The sequence below is a fragment of the Asterias amurensis genome, chromosome 11 (assembly GCF_032118995.1).
Source record: "Asterias amurensis chromosome 11, ASM3211899v1".
Taxonomy (NCBI): domain Eukaryota; kingdom Metazoa; phylum Echinodermata; class Asteroidea; order Forcipulatida; family Asteriidae; genus Asterias; species Asterias amurensis.
Genome location: NC_092658.1, coordinates 15,849,784 through 15,865,641, shown reverse-complemented (window position 1 = coordinate 15,865,641; position 15,858 = coordinate 15,849,784). Strand labels below are relative to the sequence as shown.

Here is a 15,858-nt window from a genome sequence, read left to right as displayed (position 1 = left end):
TTTACTCAGAAGGATGTATACCAGCACATTTGATTGTACGAAATGTACATATAGTGGTTGGTTCTCACTAAATAGTGCTTAACTTCCCTGATCTTGGTAAACAAGTTTCTAAGGAGATGACCATCCCTTGAAAACATTCAACAATCCGGGTTGTGCATGGCTGTCGTACCACAGTTCACGGGCGTGTGTACTTATAACTAATGTGCATAAATCCATTAACCATGTCAAACTGCTGGCTGTCATAGTAGCATTGCCATTCAAAACCTGACACAGTATGACATTGACTGGTCATGCGGTACGGGGGTTAAAGCATGCATATTACACATTGGTAATTTTTACCCATATACACCGATGTGTGTTAGCACTGTATACTCAGTAAACTGTGTAATTTTGTTAATGTGGTGTTAGTCCATTTTGTCACTTTGCAAAAGTTCCCTTTACAGTTGGATATCCTTGGTGTTTTTTTTCCAAACAGTTAGTATCATGGTCACAAACAAGGTCAACCTAAATAAGTCAATCACTTATTAAAACCGAAGCGACGTCTTGGTAAGAAAGTTGCATGTTTTCCCCGGTTTTGTCGTCCACGTTGTTGCAACCCTTGATCTTTGCATGTTTCTGAGCATGAATTGGACACCTTAAAGTGGCGTGCATGCTTTTATCGAGTTTCAAGGACCAAGTCTATAAGATTCTCTGTATACGAAAACCATCGACTGAGTGTCTACACTAGATTGCCAATGCCTTTAAAGCGCAGACTTTTCATTCCTTTAAAAGGTTTCCTTGGCATTCTTACCATATAGAGCAACCTTGTTTCGGATGAAGGGGGAAACATGTTTCACTTTAAAAACAAAAAAAGATGAAGGGAATACAGGGATAAAGGTCTTAGGTTGTACAACATTTGTCCCCGAGGATTTTATAATCTTCATAAACAGTGCTGAATCTTCGGAAAACTCTTAACGGATTATGGATGCAGTTGATATCGTACGAAATGGACAGTTTGTGCTGTATTTTATTATTTTTCCATCAAGCTGCAACACTAGATATGTTTGAACATGTTGATGTAGTGGTGTCTAAACCTTTGAAAGGTTTTCGTAATTACGGCTTTTTAAAAAGAGAGCAATGGAGGACACAGGAAATACAAATCACATAGCCCACTTTGCATTCTCCATTTTTCGGCTAAGCCGTGAAAATAGGTATATTGTTTGTCTGTTTTATTTTTTTTGCATTGATATGAAGCTGTGCATAATAAATATAGACCTCAAAAACAACATCGTTCTTAAAGTCGTTCTGGATTGTGCGAAATACAAATCACACGAAGTTCATTTTGTTTTCAATGAAGAGATACATTCATTTGTATGTGAATTTTCTTCCTCCTCTTCTTTTGATAACATTATCTCTGCTTATTTTGGAAATGATGTTACACAATCTTAAATATGGTTTCCAATCATTAACTGTACGTACAACCTTGTCAAGTACCTTATGATATTAGCCAAGGATGCAATTTTAATGATCCAAGTCATCTTCATATTAAAAAATAATAATTCATACCAATAAACAAACAAATTGTTTCACGGTCGAAGTTATAGTTTGTTTTCCCACCACGACTTGTTCTCATGTATTTAAAGGAGCTGGACACCTTTGGTAGCTGTCAAACACCAGTAATCTTACTAGGTTTATCTCAACATTTGCATAAAATAACAAACCTGTAAACATTTGGACTCAATTGGTCATCAAAGTTGCAAGAGAATAATGAAAGAAACAACAGTAAAACCCTTGTTGCACACGTTGGTGTGCCTTCGGATGCCTAAAAATTGCTTCAAGCTTTTGTGCTTACAATTATTTTGGAGCAATAAACACTAGTGTACAGTGCCTTTAAGCTGTCGAGGAGTGATGTACCGATCTCTTGCGAAATTGACAGAAATGACGGTGCCGGTCGTTTTGAGAGTCCAACTAAAATTCCACAGGCTGCAAGGAACACGAAATACACACGTCAAATACATTCCCCGACTCACATGGTAACCATTCCCAAAACACACATGTCTCCTTTAATCGACAACCACTTTAGATGTTTTGAGTGCAGCATTTCGTGTAGCATTGGTGAATGCGAGTACCATACAATAAGCTAGCTGACTTGATAACTTGTTTTCCTTAAAGTTCAGACTGATGTCAAAGTAATGAGAGCACTTGTAATTTTGGCAGTCTGTTTAGGTCTAGTTTTCTGTTTTTGTTTTTCTTTCTTTTCTTCACAGGAAGGTATTACCGGCTGGGACATGTTATAATAACCTTATTCTGTCGTTATGGACTTAGTATCGACTTTATTTCCTGAAGTTGACTTTATAGAAGCATCACCCTTCCCATGACGTCACAAGCTCACAACAGCGCCCTCATTGAAGTCAACGAAGACCACCATTGTCTAGGAGTGGTGCACAGCGCGTACTCGCGTGCACGTTTCCATTGTTTGACATAAGTAATGGCGGCGAATACAAGGGATCTATTAACAATTTTAAAATAAATAAATAAATAAAGTAAAACTAATTAATTGACCGTTACATTCAGAGTTTACTACTAGTAAGATTTCAATTAGTTTTTGACAGTTTTCTCAGAGAGGTAGTATGTCATTTATAGTATACTTTATCTCTAAATAGGCCCTGCACAGTTGAAGAAGGATTCCCATAAAATCGAGGCAGAAACTGACACCGTGGAACTGTGTTTACATAACGGATGTGGCAACACGGGGTAAGTTGAAAAAAGGCGCGTATACAGTGTCATGTTTGTTAGTTCTACCTCTTCCATGATGCAATTATCTTTCCCGTGTCCTTGTTTAACACGAACGTAAATGGAATAAACGCCGTGACAGTCACGATTATGATTGATGAAGTTGGCCGTAATGAAATGGGCTGTCACTAACGGTGTATAGATGCAATAAAGCATGGTAGAGTTGCAATAAAGGGCACATTGACTCGTGTTTAATTATACTATTAATTAAGAAAGAGAGAGAGAGATCAAGGTTGGTCCTGGACCCGTAGCTTATTAATAAAAAGGCTCAGATGTGATCACTAGACATGCTTCATCACACACATAGATGCTTCTGAGCAGTTTTTGTAGCAATCAGTATTTATTACCAGGCATGATAGTCTTCCAAAATAGTCTGGTGTCCGATTTGATTGCTCTCAGAAAGGTCAGCAAAATGGTTTTTAAAGAACACACATACTATACTATACTACTATACTAGCCTGTAGGCTACCACTTGACACGTGGGCAAGCCAATTGCCCTGCTTTTTCCAATCTTGTTCTCACCATGCCGCATGCATTTTATCCCGTAACTGATCAAAATCATGGTACTTTAAACGATCGATTTACAACTTCTTGCTGTGCTTTTCACTTTGAATTTGTGGATGAGGCCCTATGGTATGGGCAGCCTGTTTGGCCAGTGTGGATGATAACCATTTTGGTTTGGATGACGCAAGAAAAACGTTACATATGACGAGTTCACTTGCCAAATTTTCCAACTATTCGCTATTACCCTCAGCGTGAGTAATAGGTATTGGATTGTTCAGGGATGCTCAGAAATGACGTATTCATCACACGATCAAACAAAATACTCACTGTCGTACACAATGTTTTACCAACAACTCTACTTTAATTAAGTGATACTAAATTGACACAGATAATGTTAAAGTTCCGTTTCTTTCGTTGTAATGAGTATGGTGAGTATGAGTATCAGTATGATACTGAAAACTCACTTCAGTCATGTTTTTTTTCTACGCGCCAGGATTATTATTGAGTTTTGTAGGATTTGAAACTTTGCATGGTGGAAATAAGATATAGAAAGGTTTGCGGTAACACCATGTAATGGCTATCTCTAAATGAGTTGGGGTGGTTCTGAAAAGAACCGTTGAGTTTTGTTATTGAGTTCTGTTTTGGTGAGGAGTTATCCCTCCTACATTTTCGAAATGGATGACTAACACTGCCTTACGCATCACACATTTGATGACTTCTTTCTGGTGAATCAACGTACTTCAGATAGGCATATTACATGGAATCAAGATATTTTATGAGGTGACACACCGGCTGAAAACGGAAACAAGGTCGGCCGCCGCAGGTCAAACCCCTCAGTGAATTGCAACCGCGCGTAGCGCTCCTCCTCCATCAAAGAGAAACAATTATCAAGAAAACCAGGGACTTCGATTCCGTGCGTGGCAGCACACATTTGCCAGATAGCAAACAAATTATTTCCTGTATTCATTATGCAGGGAGGTTTGATGTGGACATTGGCTCGTGCTGTCAAATCATTTTTAATTTGCCGGTATTGGTTTGCCAAGGGAGCCGTGTATGATGTATTTATTGAAAGTGGTTTGCACACCGTTTAAAAGCACTGGACACCTTTTGTATTATTTTCAAAGATCAGTATTCTCACTTGGTGTATCCCAACATAGGCATATGCATAAAATAACAAATAATTATGTGAACAAAATCAACGTTCTGAGTCCATTTGACTCATGTAAACATCGATGTTGCAATGAAAGAAAAGACACTCTTGTTGCATAATTGTGTGTGCTTTCGGAGGGGCCTTATAAAAGAAATATTTAAATACTTCAGGCCTGAAGCAAAGCATTTGGATATTTGAGTAAAAAGTTACCTCTTTCTCAAACACTTGCCGTATCAGAGGAAGCCGCTCGTCACAACGTTTTAGTGATAAACAGCTCCCCGTTGCTCGTTACCAAGCAAGTTTTTTTGCTAATAACAATTATCTTAAGTAAATACCAATAGTGTCCAGTGTCTTTAAGTGGACCATTCCTCCAAACGCATACCTGGTACAAAGGTAAATTCGTCCGCCTCCGGATGGTGCAATAGGGTATAAAGTCCTCATCCTGTACAACGTGCTTGTTCATAAACCGAGGCTGCCATGTACAAAAATAATGCATCTTGTGTTGTTTAACGGACATAGCTAAAAGGTCAAAAAGATTGAGGCGTATAAATATGGTATTATCAAACAAGCTATGGCTTTTTTGTACGTCGGTCATGGTATCCAATCATTTTACCTTTTACTTCCCGTGCCAATAAACATTCATGTACGTATGTGACTACTTCAAAATCAAATCTGCACCCCAATTTTTTTTTGAACACTGCATAAACCTGTCAAAGTTCCGGTTGTTTTCTAAATATACCGCAGGCCTATACTGACTTTATTACACAACTAAAAATACTTCAAAAGCTCTTAGATATTGGAGCAAAGCCAAGCGAGGAGGGCGGAAATTGGCCGACTATAGTCTATCCTGCTCAGTGTAATTAACAACATCTGCGTAGTTCATTGCTAATCAAACCATGCACCTGTATGTGAAGATTGTCTTTATCCAGAGGATTGTTTGAAGATTTCTCTGAATCCGTCCTCTAGACTGTCAAGGCTCGTCTCGGAAACGATAGCGGTCAAATTATTTCACCAAACCGATTCTCTCTTGACCCAGAATCCAGGGGTGTCTGTACTTCCCGAGGTGACCAAAACACAAATAATTAGGGAGGGGCTGGCCAGTCTAAAATGACGTAATTCAGTTGTGGTTTTGATGCGAACTGTTAGACTCTGAGGTCAACAGACTTTTAGATTCCGCTCGAAGTTAACCAGCAAGGTGATGGCCCAATCGTCCTTTATTACTTTAGGCAACTAACTAGCCCATTTTATGTTGTTTACAACTCATTTAGCTCTGTTCTTCATGTTAATTTCTCTAGAATTGTGGCTGATATTAATACTAAAAGAGACCAGGAAAGCTGAACCCTCCGTCTGATATTTTCAACACTCAAAACTCATAACCGGATATGATTGAAGTCAATCCGTGGTTTGACTCTTGCTTGAAGCAGAACTGGTTTCATCTTCATTTTTCTATAATAACAAGAAAAAGGAAGCTGAGTAGTGTCACAGAGTGCAGATTTAAGATCTATCCCAAGGGAGGGGATAAGTTATCAATTTAAGATTGGCTTCCGCGGTTGGACATCAAATAGGTCTTCGAGTAACTTATTTAGAGCCAGTAGGTGCAGCTTCGATGATAGACATTCAACATGAATGACTGCATTGCACGCAAATTCATTTCAAATGTACAATTCCACCTCAAAGGTTTATGCAAATCCTTTGATTTGCATAAACCTTTTGGAAGCTCCCAGCTTCATGCTATGACCATGGGATGTAATGATGAGAAAACCACAAGGCGATGAAATCAGGTCGTGTTGAGAAGTCTACTGCTCTCATAGCTTCTCGATTATGTGCTAATAAATAACCCATTGCATGTTCAATTTGGATGATATCTGGTACAATGCCTGGTAGTGAATTCTTAGTAGTAATTTCTTCTGCCTATATGATTCAGTGATGTCATGTTGATTAGGGCCAGGGTTCTGGCAAACAGCTCCAATGCAATGTTCGGTACAAGGATACCAACCGAAGCAGATGTAGAGGTCACCATACACGATCAAACTACTCATCAAGACTCATAAAAGAGATTAATACCTCTCTTCCTTCCTTCTGTCCCAAAGCGTTACGGATAAGCCCATCAGGGTGACGCTGTGAGCACATTTGGCACGGACAAGCCCATCAGGGTGACGCTGTAAGCACATTTGGCACAGACAAGCCCATAAGGGTGACGCTGTGAGCACATTTGGCACAGACAAGCCCATAAGGGTGACGCTGTGAGCACAGTTGGCACACAGTATGCCATTTTCGATTTTTGCTGCCCCAAGACGTTGTGCCGAATTAAGACCTGTCTAATCATTGATGTTATCTTAGCTGACATTTCCCACAGCCACCTTCCAAAAACCAACTACATACCCTCCTCTGTCCATCCTCTTTGCTCATCGAAACATCCCACTAAGACATTCCTTCTTCCCACCCTTAGCGTTACGACCATAGCCTATAAGTGTGACGTTGTGATCATATTTGGCACACAGTATGCCATTTTCGATTTTTGCTGCCCAAAGACGTTGTGCCAAATTATGGCTACATCTACCATCGTTTCTCCATTTTATATCGCTCCATCTTTAGCTCTCCATCTTTACTTACACCGTGTCTTCACGTAACCCGTAACTTTTGGGTGTTCATTTCAAACGACCATTCCAGAAACTATTGGCGCCTCAAGTCGCACTTGACTCTCTCTCTCTCACATCACACAACATCATCTGCGAGTGGCTGGTGACTGACAAGCTCAACAAGGGGACAGAGGCTTTCAATAGAGACAGGCATGTGAAAACATTCCATCCCAAATAGGTTTATGGAGAGATTAATCTCTGAACTTGAGAGGGTGATTTGTTTGAAGGTGATCTATTCGGATCGCGGACTCATGACAACCGCCAGATTAGTAGGTGTGAGTTGAGGCAGTTCAATGTTTGAACCCCGTTCGGCCAAGGTTACCGAGAGGCTCAGTGATTGAGGCGACCCGAAAGAGTTCCAAGTCCAAAGATAATCTTGCTGAGATGTGTTACTTTAAAATGATACTGTACGAAGTGATGCACACAACCAGACACACGCAGGTCAGTGCTCCAGTCACTCTGTGGACATCCGTGCAGTCTGTGGACATTCGTGCACTCTGTGGAAATTCGTTCATTGTGTGGACATTCGTGCACTCTGTGGACAGTATTGCACTCTGTGAATATTAGATCTTTCTGAGGACATTCGTGCTTTCTGTGCACATTTCTTTGATCTATACACTAAATAATTTTTGTGAAAACCTCGTGTGGACGTGTTCAAGTCCACATAGTGTTTCAAAGCCCTGTCTTATACATGTTATGCTTACCTAAAACAACATTCGGTTTTATAACACTACTAAGTAATCCTCAATGAGTTGGAACTAACCAGTACCTCGCAACCAGTATTTAAAGCAGCATTATGGTTTTGTTTTGTTTTAAGTTGGAGCCTAACATGACGCAAGTTTTTCCTCACTGCCCCCTTGTGTGTTGTTATTTTCTGCATGGCCTTGGCTAGCCTTGGCCAATCAGTTTGACGACGTCCATTAAGTGTGTAGGCACCAGACTTAATAGCATACACAAAGGCGTGCTGTGAAAACATTCGGAGCCTTTATACATTTGATTACTACGAAAGTCCTTTATCTAACTAACATTAAAAAACACGCCAAAATGCAAAAATTACTGGAGTAAATTCCAGCACGAGCAGCTGCACCACTACGTAACCAAAAATTTAAATTCATGAAAATATTCTTTTAATATTCTGTGAGTATTCTGAGTGTTACTCACTGAAAATGGCGAACACTGTCTTCATATTCTGACCCGTAGAACCCCGAACCCTGATTTGAAATGACTTCTTTCAGAGGAAGCCGTTTCTCACAATGATTAATACTATCAACCTCTCCCCATTACTCGTTACCAAGTAAGGTTTTATGCTAATAATGTTTTCAGTAATTACCAATAGTGTCCAGTGCCTTTAAGAAAATAAATTAACAAATAAGGGAAAACTGACTGGGTAAATGTTAAAATAAGTGTTGTACGAGTTATACGCCTTTTTCGAGAGATGCATATAAGATAATTGTTATTTAAATTTGATGTTGTTTTAATGTTTTGTATATTTCCCTTCAATGCATGTAATCTTGATGTTTTTTACCTTGTTAATTCAATTGTAATTTAGCCTTTGGCTACAAATATTTGAATAAAATACCTTGAATTGAATTGAATTGAATTGAATTGAGATAATATAAAGATACATTACACACTGCACTTTGACTGTTTGCGTCATTTACAATAATGTTTCGGCGCTTGTTAAAAAAAGGGCGTGTCGCTTTGTGTAAATCAAGAAAAACATCATCTGTGCTCGTTCGTTCACTAACACGACGAAGCTGCTGCAATATTCAACGTGCACGTTATTCATATTTGAATACCAAATCGGATTAATCAGAGAACAAAGTACAGCAAGCACGTAAGATGATATTCTCGATAAATATGAGCAATTTGAACAATGCACTCATAAAGGTCATCCGAGATGGTTATCAAACATGCCTAAGCCATTCCCAACAAGCCATCCTAGCCCATCACTGCCAACATTAATTATCCATCAATTACCAGCATAAGTCACTTCTCAACAATAAACACAACCTAAAGTCAAATATTTCAAATCTCCGCTTTCGTTTGGATAACAATTAGAGATCCCAGTCACTCAACCCTTATTAGCACTGCCCGAACAAAAACGAGAGGACGTATGGTATAACTTGAGTCTTGTCACTCGGCACATTCGCATCCTTCACGGAACGTCTTCAATAAACGTTTAAGGGGTTGCTGACGGACATTGGTTTTCTTAAATCGCGTGAATCTGTTCGAAGGGATTTGTTTGGGTCGTGCAATGAAAAAAGGTGACTGCTGAATTTGGTGAAGATTTTACTGAATTTTTGAAGGTGTATGATGTAAATCAGAGAATGTTGCACAATTCACCCCTCTCGAAAACCTTGATGTATTTAGGGCACTGGACACTATTGGTAATTACTCAAAATAATTGTTAGCTTGGGAAGGTGCAATAAAGAGCTATTGATAAAATACCATATTGTGAGACACGGCTCTTTTTGAGAAAGAAGCAATTTCAAATAATATTTGAATCTAAAAGGACTCCAGGCTACATGTAGGCCTGAAGCCTTTTTGGGGCATCTAAAAGCACACATTATTATGTGTGCAACGTTTAGGGTGTTTTTTTTTTCCTTTCATTGTTCTCTTGCAGCTTCGATGACCAATTGATTCAAAATTTTCACAAATTTCTTATTTTATGCATATGTTGGGATAACATAAGTAGGGATACTTGTCTTTTACAATACCGAACCGGGACGCACTAAATTCAGCTTCATTCAGATTCGAAACGAGAAGCGACATAGAGAACAACAAAAAGCATTTAAAGTGACATTGCCCATCCGCCTGCCGCAGTCATACGATCTATTGGAAACATAGTAATAATTGGCACTGTTGGGAAGTCACATCTAATTTCACTTGGTAATAACACGAGAGGCGAAACTACCCAAGAGCTAATAACTTGTCTATGGGGCACCGCGACGCGACCCTACGGGGCCCGCTGCTCTGGCATCGCCGGGATCCACTCTAGAAAATGAGAAGGCTTGGGATCAGCTTACCAATTAAGAAACTCAAGGGTTTTATACATCATGCCGCTTGCCAGGGTATTCTCGTAATGACGTCTCTGATAGACGAACAAGTTGATATTAAAAAGATTAAAAGACTGGGAATGAAATAAAAAAAGATATATAAATACTGCTAATGAAAATTGCACCTCTTGTGAATCGTAATGATTGACACCGCTAAAATATTATATTGTGAGGAAATATATCAAGTGTAAGTCTGAGATGGGAATCGTATTCGTGTGTACAACACACAGTGTACTGTATCATCAAACGGAATATTATAATTAAAATATGTTAAGTAACCGACGTTCAGAAAGCATGACAACTTGGATATTACCGAATAACTTAATTAAAATATATGAGATTTCCTAGTTAAAAAGGAGTGCCCTAGATACAATTTCTATTGAACAGATTAAGTGAAAAAAAGGTCATCCGTCATCCATTAACAGAATATCTCAACTGCTGAAGTTAAAAGGAAGAAAAAGACAAACAAAATCTACATTTGGAGAGATTTTAAATCAGACTCATTGTGGTTTGTGCACGTGCCTGCTGGTACATGGTCGGTGATTTTGTTTGATGGCGGTAATATATAACATCAAATGTGAAATTTTGTGTAGGTTTCTACGTCAGTCCATCCAGATTCCTAGTAGTCACCGTACATGATGTACGTAATAGTAGTCGTCATCTAGTATTCGTCACAAACATTTTGTGTTAAAATTTCTACGTAAGTCCATCCAGATTCCTAGTGGTCATCGTACACGATTCACGTAATAGTCATACAATTATCGTCACTAGCACATAATTTTGTTAACCGCAAAGAAGATGAAAAATAAATACTTCCAAAGGTGTCATTTTTAAGGCACTGGACTTTAATGGTAATTACTCAAAATAACTGTTAAAATACAATATTTCTTAGTAACGAGCAATGGACAGCTGTTGATTGTGAGAGAAGGGCTCCCTCTGAAGTAACATTTTTTTTAAGAGGTAATTCAGCAATCAAATAATATAATTAATCTTTCATGAAGCCCCTTATTGTCATCTAAAAGCACACAAATTTGTGCAACAAGGGTGTTTTTGTTACTCTCTTGCAAATTCAATTTTGCAAATTGGGTACAAATTTGAACAGATTGTATATTAATTGTTATGCATGAATACTGGACTTTGACAATTGCCAAAGGTGTCCGGTGCCTTTAAGTACTATATATGTGCCCCCACCCCACCCCCTTCATAGACGAGGCACAGCTCAGCATTGCCCACGGCACAACATGAAGCGGATTAAGTTTACCCAGGGGCGGGGCTTTCAAAATGTAATCTTGACATGCTGTGTGTTTACAACAAACGCTCGCTGCTTTTATTAGAAGTTTATTTCTCCTCTTTATTGTGTTCAACTCCGTCTTCCCAGAGTGGAAAGTTGATGTTATTGTATTTACCAGAATGATTTATTTACCGAGGAATATATGTTTACACTAGAAGCTCCCTGCGCCGTGATGATGTTTAGCAGGGATGTTATTTCAGGTAGACACGGTATACACTTGATATCTTTATAGCAACGGAAAAATATTCATTAAAACCATGCAGCGCGTGCAAACTCCCAAGAGACTAAAGTGGCAAAGCATCTTGCTTTACCAATGATACATTGGTTTCTGCTGTCCAGACAACGGTTGTGTCCCTGTAGCTGTATGGTCTTTAAGGTTAATATATAATCTTCCAGTTGGAAAATGGTTTCTTGAGTGGGGAGTGATGTGTGTGGCTGGTAAGGGCGTTTAGGTTTGCTCGATAACTGATTCATCAATGATGTTTAATTTTAAGGAAGAAGTTTTAATTTTTTGTGAAAGCTTTTTAGTGCAATCAAAAATCGTTTTATTTGTATCGCTGCTGGCAGGGGTCTTGACTGTTTTTATTGTTATCTATTGTTAAGTCAACGATACCCTGTTTTGATTTTTTTTAAACGCTGTTTGAAGACGGTCCCTGCTTCAGAAGTTCCCACGTCTGTACGTGGAGATGATAAAGTGTTCTTGTCTTAAATATTGTAAGCTGATTGATTAAAAGAAAACCTTTAAAAAAGGTATTTGTGATAATTGTATCCCATGGGATATCATGACATGGTCAGACTGCCTAATGAAGGACGCAATGACTGCGTGGTTTAGTTTTTAACTTGTTCTTCTCTTGAAAGGGTTAAACAAGAGGGACCTAGTGACAATTATATTCACAAGATGTCCTTGTTAAACGTTGAATTCCTGATAGGCTTACAAAACACAGACCAGTATGTTTAATGTTGTTGAAACAGAGTCGGTTCAACCATGGTTCAACACGGCCAAGCAACCCTTTAATCAACATACGCAAAATCGGGTGCTCATCATATTCCTGAAGTAGAGATGATTTCAATATGATATTGTCTTTGTGCTTTTATAATGTAATTGAAGGCCGGATTTTCGAATCGCATAATCAGTCGTAATGTCATCGGATGTTCACATAAGACACGGATGTGCGAGCGTTGTCATTCTTAAACCTTAAAGGTATATACATATTTTTGTGTGCAGTAGTATTTATTTCAGGTAAAACCAGACCACACAAGACTGTTTGTCACCCCTGTACTTGTACTTATATTTAAGCAAACTTGAAAGGTTGTTTCTGATTGTCAATCTGTGGCAGCAAAACTGTGCGATATTAAACCATATTGCACAGTCCATATCACACCTTTATAGTTCTGTTGTGACTCCATGTCATCCGTAACATGTCCTCTATTCATAAGTTCAAAGACGCCCTCAAAATCCACTTTTTCACAACTGCTTTTTATTAATTTTGTGTTTCTTCCTTGCGCCATGAGCATCACTTGTGGTGGATACCGGCGCACTTTAAGTGATCATATTTTTAATATTATGTAAACAAAAACTGTAAACACACATTTCTCATTTGGGGTAAGACACATCATCGCTGCAGTAACCTGTTAGTTGAACTGAACTTCATATAGGCCTCAGTAGAGAGAGAAAACCTGGTCCAGCAGAAAGGATATCGGAGGAAATTAAGAACGGAAATTACATTCACCCAATCTCTTACCAAGTGCAGATAACTTCAAATCGAAGAGTGCCATGTGTCATACACCCCGAGTTTTGATAACTTTGACATATCTCTTCACTGCGGGCAGGGTCTACAGTAAGCTAGGAGCAAAGGGTTTCATGCACTTTTGAGAAACGGACTATAAACGGCGCGGGGTTTATACTATGGTGGCAAAGTGACGATCGTTGATGCATCAATTTTATATTCGCTCCAAATATAACATACAATGATTTACACATGTCTAATAGGTTGTGTCTATGAAGGCGACGAATAGAAAAGTGCAATTACATCAAATTTGCAAAGGTGGATAATTTACTCTCTCTCTTTATAGCATTAGGCAACAATCAATACACTTGGTTTTCACTGTCAACAAGGAATGTTTTCCTACAGTCACGAGCACAACAAGTCAATGTTGTTTCAGTTTCTTTGACACAGCACCAGCTGAAATAGTAAGGAAGGACAACAAAAAACACGTGTAAATTATGATTATTTGTGTCCATTATATTTAGACCACCTGTAGCCTGGAGGGCAATTGGCTTTTAGACATCAATGGAGGGCAACAGATCCACCTCACTCCTCTAACAAAAAACAACAACACAATAGCCACAACAACAACAACAACACTGACAACGACGACGGCGACGGCGACAGCGACAAGACAACGACAAGACAGCGAAAAGACAACGACAAGACTAACGAGACAAGGACAAGACAACGACAATATAAAGACAAGACAGTGACAAGGTAAGGAGAAGACAACGAAGAGACAATGACAAGACAACGACAATATAAGAAGAAGACAACAAAAACACAATGACAAGACATCGACAAGACAACGACAAGACAACGACAAGGTAAGAACAAGACAACGACAAGATAAGGACAAGACAACGACAAGACAGCGAAAAGACAAAGACAAGATCAACGAGACAATGACAAGACAAAGACAAGATAAAGACAAAACAACAAGACAACGGCAACAACAACAACAACAAGACAACGACGACACAAAACAACAACAAGACAACGACAAGACAACGACAACGACAAATATCCCCAACGAACAAACAAACACACCAATAAAACAACGACAACAACACCGATGATGATCCAATCCCCCCTATACGGAAGAAATTACAAATAAGTGTGAACCGCTCACACCGAGTAATTTATCTCTCATCGTACTGATACTCTAAAGTGAAGATGAGTAAATGGATGACACACGGTGTGTGGTAACTATTGTTGCATCTTACCCGCCTCAAATGCATTAACTCTCGCATATGCATATTGTTGCCCTGGAGGTAATAGGAAGTTTCATATGCCATATGTCGTTATCACAGTCATCAAATTAACGCTTCGTGGCTCTCTGCTGTCCCTACACAGCTTGGGAAACAAAAAAACGCCACAAGGAATAACTTGTCCATTGCCAATCCGTGATGTTCATGTCTGAGAGTAAATCTATGAGATTATCCGATGAGATATGGGACTAATCCTGCATTCATTTTTGGTTAATGTCAAATTTAGTTGTGAACACGGATAATATACATTTTTTTTCTATTCAGCCAAAAATGTTGTGTTTTTAGCAGTCATATATCAAGAGTCCATCTTGATCGAAGTCGTCGGTTTAAATGTTAATGCAAGAACACCCACACAGGGTGCGGTCCATTCCCTTTAAAGGAAAGGTGTTTTTTGAATCGTTCGATTGTTTTATCCGAAATAACCTTTAGATTCGTACAATAACACTAACTTTTGCGGTTTCATTTAAAAACGTGTCAGCGGGTTTTTATATCGCCGAAACTCTGGAAAGGTATTATTCACGCAGGAAACAAATAATCCTTAATCTAATGCTAAATAGAAACGTGTCAGATACGTCTCAAATTCAAGTTCATGCTGATGTGCTTCTATATAACCAACACGTTTAAGTAGGTGTGTGGGAGTTAACGTGTTCCCAAGAACAAGCAACTGACTTATTTCAGCCACGACTTACTGATTTATACAACAACAACAACAACAACAACAACAACAACAACAACAACAACAACAACAACAACACCACCAACAACAGTCTACCTGTAGGGCCTCACGAATACGAAGTATTTAAATTAAATAAGATTGAAGTCACCAGAGCGGGAGCTAAACGTCGCTTCTTCAATGTGACTGAGGCTCATGCTTTAATATCACACCGGTAGATAACCCATCACGCAAAGCCTATGTACACGTTCAATTTGATCAGAGAACACCGGTCGAACTTGATTCAATCTGTGAATAATATAGTTATGCAAATTAACGCAGATTTGATAGGAAGGGGGGAGACACATCAGTAACTGTGGATTGCGACTAAGTATTCTATAACACGTGCCTTGTTTGGGACCCCAAGCCCCAAACCCTCGGGGAAAAAGACTGTCAGACAAGAGTTGAAGAGGGTTTCAGCCGATGCCTAATGATTTGAAATGTGGAAAAGTTAGGATAGGAGAAAACACCGCAGGACTTGTACGTGTCAACCTTTGTGAATATCATTCAATTCAATGTGACGTTTGTTCCATAGGCCTATCTCTCTTTTTTTTGTGGGAAAAATATTTCAATATGAGAATATATCAGTCTGTAGGAAGCTCAAACTCAAAAGTGCATGTACACGTAAACAAAATGAACATCTTATCGTTAAAGAAAATTATAACTAACTAAAGGAACTAAATGTACAAGA

At 38.9% G+C, this 15,858-nt stretch overlaps 1 protein-coding gene and 1 long non-coding RNA gene across 2 annotated transcripts in view; one reads left to right on the top strand and one right to left on the bottom strand.

The window, feature by feature from the left end:
* Nucleotides 1–15,858, top strand: part of LOC139943843 (uncharacterized) — a 140,873-nt gene that overhangs the window by 65,218 nt on the left and 59,797 nt on the right. The window contains exon 5 of the long non-coding RNA XR_011786896.1: nt 2,643–2,733. This is a non-coding gene — a long non-coding RNA (uncharacterized lncRNA). The remainder of the gene's footprint in view (nt 1–2,642; nt 2,734–15,858) is intronic.
* The window catches only part of LOC139943842 (speract receptor-like), a 118,182-nt gene that overhangs the window by 66,014 nt on the left and 36,310 nt on the right, over nt 1–15,858 (bottom strand). The window lies entirely within an intron of this gene.